Raw genomic sequence first — 6,000 nt, 5'->3', positions numbered from 1 at the left:
TCCTCTCCCCCTGGATGTGCTGTTTTCCATCAAACCACAAGCTATTTGTGTGTGTGTCCGTATCTGCGTGCGTGTCGGTGTGTTCATAATATTACCTAAACTGATATGATGACATATGACCCTGTCATATGTATATAGCCTCCACAATCTCTTTACAAAAGAATAGAATCAGGCATACTGAATACATTTCTAAGACTACAGTAAATGACATCCTATAAAAAGACTATAGCATTTCTTATAGTTTGTTGAAAACAAGCGTGTGGGCTGTGTTGGATACCAAGGCTGTATCGAATATACAATATAGGAAAACTTGGGACCATGTTGGTTTATGGCAGGTTGTACATATGGCTGAGATCAAGTAATTAACCTTGTGTTGAGATTGTCCTTCCATTGGAGTGCAGCAATTAGCCGTAAGTGTTCAGAGAGAGCAGAGAGGTACTCAGAAAACTCCCCTACAGGTTTAACAGGTGAGCTCTCACCCCATCGTAGGCCGTGTGCATTTGCAGACGTTTTGAAACTCTTGTTTATCAATTCAATGTTCTCTTCACTTAGAGAGGGAGGGTTATTTTTGATAAAGCCATTATACTGTGGGGTTGCAGTATGTTGCATTAGGGACAGAGTTGTGGATGGTAGGTGGGGCCAGCGTTGTAGATGGTAGGTAGGGCCAGCGGTGGTGGAGGCCACCTCATCTCACCGGTAGAGGAAATGATGCGATGCCTTCCATTCCAAGGTCATCCCGCGCTACAGTGCCTCCCCCATACAGACATCTACCCTGTAAAGGAAATGCTCTGCCACATAGAAGGCCACGCTGCTGTGTGAGTTCAAATCTCATGCAAAGAAGAAGCCATTTCCGGACATAATTCAATTAGGGACACTGAGCAAGCCATCTGTGGTAATGTGTTTGTACAGTTTGGAAAATCACTAAGTGCAAAGTGTATGCTGAGACTATTGTACTGTAGTGATTTCACAACAAACACATTTCTGGCTGTCCTGAAGTTGGGACAGGCCTCTTTGTTGTTTTGTATTGTCCAAACTGTCTTAGTAAAGGGAACACAAGCTGAAACAATTCACTGTACCAATTCACATGATACTGTATGACTGGCAGAAGCATGATCCCAACTTTTAGATGTTCTCAATCAACCCTGATGAAGTGCTTGGTTTCAGCAACTTGTCTCAGATTTACCGCCCTCGTACCAACGTTTTATCTTTACCAGCTTCTCATCGGGTCACATCTTCTGAAGAGAAACAATAAAGTAGATGTTTTTTGTGTCAGAGGGCATAAATGGTGTTGTTCCCATCTTCTCCCTTCACTGGCTTCCTCCCGGTGAGTCTCTGTGTGTATTCCAAATGGCACCTTCTTCCCTATATGGTGCACTACTTTTGACCAGAGCCCTATGTGCCATGGTCAAAAGTAGTACACTGAAGGGTAAAAGGGGTCCCATTTGGAATACACACTGGCAGTAAACCGTGAATGCATCCCAAATGGCACCCTCTTCCCTATATAGTGCACTACTTCTGACCAGAGGCCTATGTGCCATGGTCAAAAGTAGTACACTGAAGGGAAAGGGGTGCCATTTGGGATGCAATCACGGTTTACTGCCAGTTGTAAAAACAAGTCTCTGTGGAGGGAGCTTCTCTCTCCAGTAATGTCTCACCTGTTGGTTTGTCTCCCCTTCTTATTACCTAGAGGAATGGACCAAGAGATTTATTTCAACTCTGCAATTGACACAGGTTCAGAGGCGTATCGAGAGAGCTAGCTGCATATAAAACCAACACAGGAGGTTTCTGGAGAAAGACGGATGTGGTCCATAAGCTTCCTACTCAAGCCATTTATCAAAACATAACAGTGTTTGTTTACAAAGCACTCTACAGAGAAACAAGCAGGTCAAACAGATCTTTATTTCTCTCTCTACCTTTGTCTCTCTCTCTTTTGTAGCCATTCTCCTGTCCATCCAATAAAACCTAGGCAACATCCAACAGATTTAAGAGCTACCCTTCTCTTGCCTCCTCTCCTCTCCGACTCCCCTGATAACCAGTGCCTCAATCAAGTGTGTGAGATATAACCTCTGCTGACACTGCTTGTCTGTATGCTTCAGCTGGCCTAGATGATGGAATGGCACACTTTAAATGATGGAATGTCCCTCTATGCGGCGCATGGCCACTCATCGACAGTATCTGTCTACACACACACACACACACACACACACACACACACACACACACACACACACACACACACACACACACACACACACACACACACACACACACACACACACACACACACACACACACACACACACACACACACACACACACACACACACACACACACACACACACACACACACACAGGCACACACACGACCGGGCAGCAGGGCAAGGGGGAATTATGTGATCCCGGGCATCAAGGCATCCAGTAACGATGGGCAGCCAGAGAATACTGGGAAATGCTACTGGGGAGATTTCATGAGAGAAGCAGTCCCTCAAAAAGACAGAATCCCAATAATCCAACCAAGAAGAAAGAGACTGTGGAGGACAACTGATCAGTGACATTTAATGCGTTTTCCACAATCCTTTATTGACAACGTGGGCAGTGGCATGTGGCGGGATTAGGATTGCAGGTCAATGTGTCAACCCTTTTGAAGATATAGAGCAGTTCAAATGTGCTGTAGATATTGCTTAATATAACCACCACAGTAAATAGCAAACAGTTGTACTTGGAAGCATATTGTAATCTAATTAGATAAATAACAGATAGAGGGAAGGACAGGGACTAATGAAGGCAATGCTGTTGCCCTAATAATCCCCCTTTGTCATGTAGGTTCGAAGGCCTTAAAGGTTTTTTATATCAATATCAAATCCTTTCTGGGTAACAGTTAAGTACCTTACTGTAATTAAAATGGTCAAAAAATAGCTTTAAAAAAAAACTATTCTCAAGCAAGATTTTTGCTAGAATTGTCTGGGAGTGGTCTGAGTGGGGAGGGGGAAACTGAAAACGAGCTGTTATTGGCAGAGAATTTTTTAAAATCTTTTGGTGAAACTCCCGCCAAATGCAAACCTGCTGATTAGAAGGTCCTGTGTAGATTGCATTTTCAAACAGCAACCATATGGCAATAACACTGACCTTTTTTTTTTTACAGTCATTGGTTGTTATAAAATATGATATAAAACACAGGGGAAACAGAATTTTGACTGCACTGGGCCTTTAATGACGACAGTTTGCACTTTGGGCTTTGGCAGGAGCAACAGTCATTTATATTCCTCCCCCTCATTGGTTTTACTGTAGTGTTTGGGGCTGCACTGTTAGGCAAAATGTTCAACTCTGGTCTATCAACAACACCATTATATCTTAGAAGCTTCAGATGAGTCATAGTGTGTATCCCAAATGGCACCCTCTTCCCTACTGTGTGTAATGCACTACTTTTGACCAGCTCTGGTCAAAAGTAGTCTGCTATAAAGGGAATAGGGTGCCATTTGAGACACAGCAATGGACACCATAATAGAGTATCGGAAAACAGGCTAATACATTTGGAAAGATACTATATAATAACTCATACATATTCATAATGGCAAATAATGAGGTAATCAAAACTCATTTTACTGTTATGGATTTTTAGATTCAGCTTCGTTATGGATCTTTCCTGGTAGACTTATGGATTTTAACATATACTGTATTCATTTTCTGCATGACTTCAGCGAGGTTGACATCCCAAAGGGTACCATATTCCTTACATCAGCGTTTCCCAAACTTTTGCCCTAGCTGATTCAAATAACCAAACTTAATGATTAGTTGATTATTTGAATCAGCTGTGTAACGCTAGAGCAAAAAAACAAAAACAAAACGAGTTTGGGAAACCCTGCCCTAAATAGTGCACGACTTTTGGCCAGAGCCCTATGGGCTCACTATATAGAGTCGTGGCTGAACAAGGACATGGAAAATATACATCTAGCTGTTTTTTCTATACATTGGCAGGACAGAAAGGCAGTGTCAAGCAAACTCAGGGGAGGTTTTGTGTGTCTCTTTGTTAAAAACAGCTGGTGAGATCTCTAATATTTAAGGAAGTCTCGAGGTTCTGCTCCCCTGAATTAGAATACCTCATGATAAGCTGTAGACCATACTATTTATCAAGAAAGCTTTCATCTATAGTTTTCATAGCTGTCTACTTACCACCACAAAATGATTCCGGCACAAAGACCATACTCAACGAGCTCTATAGGAACATAAGCAAACAAGAAAATGGTTACCCAGAGGCGACATTCCTATTGGCTGCTGATTTTAATGAAACAAAACTGAAATCGGTTTTATCTCATTTCTACCAGCATGTCACCTATGCAACAAGAGGTGGAAAAACTCTAGATCACCTTTACTTCACAGACAGAGACTCATACAAAGCTCTCCCTCCATTTGGATAATCTGACCATAACATTATTCTCCCGATTCCTGTGTACAAGCTAAAACTCAAACAGGAAGTATCAGTGACATGCTCAATATGTAAGTGGTCCGATGAAGCGGATGCTAAGTTGACTGGACTGTTTCGCTAGCACAGACTGGATACGTTCCGGGGTTCATCCGGTGGCATTGAGAAGTTTACCACATCAGTCACTGGCATCATTAATAAGTGCATCGACTACATCGTTCCAACAGTGACCATACGTACATATCCCAGCTAGAAGCCATGTATTACAGGCAACATCCACACTGAGCTAAACGCTAGAGCTACCACTTTCATGGAGCGGGACACTAATCTCCGAAAGTTTATAAGAAATGCAGCAACGCCCTCCGACGAACCATCAAACAGGCAAAGATTTAATACTAGACTAAGATCGAATCTTACTCCACTGGTTCTGGTGCTGGTCGGATGTGGCAGGGCTTGCAAACTATCAGGGATTACACAGGGAAACCCAGCCACGAGCTGCCCAATGACACAAGCCTATCAGACGCACTAAATAGCTCCTATACTCACTTCGAGATTAACAACACTGAACCATGCATGAAAGCACCAGCTGTTCCAATTGACTGTGTGATCACGCTCTCAGTAGCCAATGTGAGTAACACCTTTAAACAGGTTAACATTCACAAGGCCGAAGGGCCATACAGATTACCAATGTTTTCACTGACATTTTTAACCTTTCCCAGGCCCAGTCTGTAATACCTACATGTTTCAAGCAGACCACCATAGTCCCTGTGGCCAAGAACGCCAAAGTAACCGGTCTAAATCACTATTGCCCCCTGACACATCTGTGAAATGCTTTGAAAGGCTGGTCATGGCTCACATCAACACCATCATCTCAGACACCCTGAACCCACTCCAATTCGCATAACAACCCAATAGATCCACAATTGATGCAATCTCTATTGTACTACACACACCCCTTTCCCACTTGGACAAAAGGAATATCTATGTGAGAATGCTGTTCATTGAGTACATCTCAGTGTTCAACACCATAGTGCCCTCCAATATGATCACTAAGCTAAGGACCCTGGGACTGAACACCTCCCTCTGCAAATGGATCCTGGACTTCCTGACAGGCCACGCCCAGGTGGTGAGGGTAGGCAACAACACATCTGCCACACTAACCCTCAACACGGGGGCCCCCTCAGGGGTGCGTGCTTAGTCATTTCCTGTACTCCTTGTTCCCCCACGACTGCATGTCCGTGTACAACTCCAACGCCATCAAGTTTGCTGACAACACAATGGTGGTAGGCTTGATCACCGACAATGTTGAGGCCGCTAATACAGCTAATACAGCTAATACAACCTATATGGATTTTTCATTTGGATTCCATGTAACGGATATACACAAAATTGTCCAAATTGTTGAAGTGAAATTTTAAAAATGACTTGTTTCAAAATATTCTAAAAAATAAAAAAAGGAAAAGTGATGTGTGCATACAGTTGAAGTAGGAAGTTTACATACACCTTAGCCAAATACATTTAAACTCAGTTTTTCACAATTCATCCTTGTAAAAATTCCCAGTTATAGGTCAGTTCGGAT

Source organism: Oncorhynchus keta, chromosome 12 (assembly GCF_023373465.1).
Source record: "Oncorhynchus keta strain PuntledgeMale-10-30-2019 chromosome 12, Oket_V2, whole genome shotgun sequence".
NCBI classification, from domain to species: domain Eukaryota; kingdom Metazoa; phylum Chordata; class Actinopteri; order Salmoniformes; family Salmonidae; genus Oncorhynchus; species Oncorhynchus keta.
Note: the sequence above shows the minus strand (reverse complement) of the source record.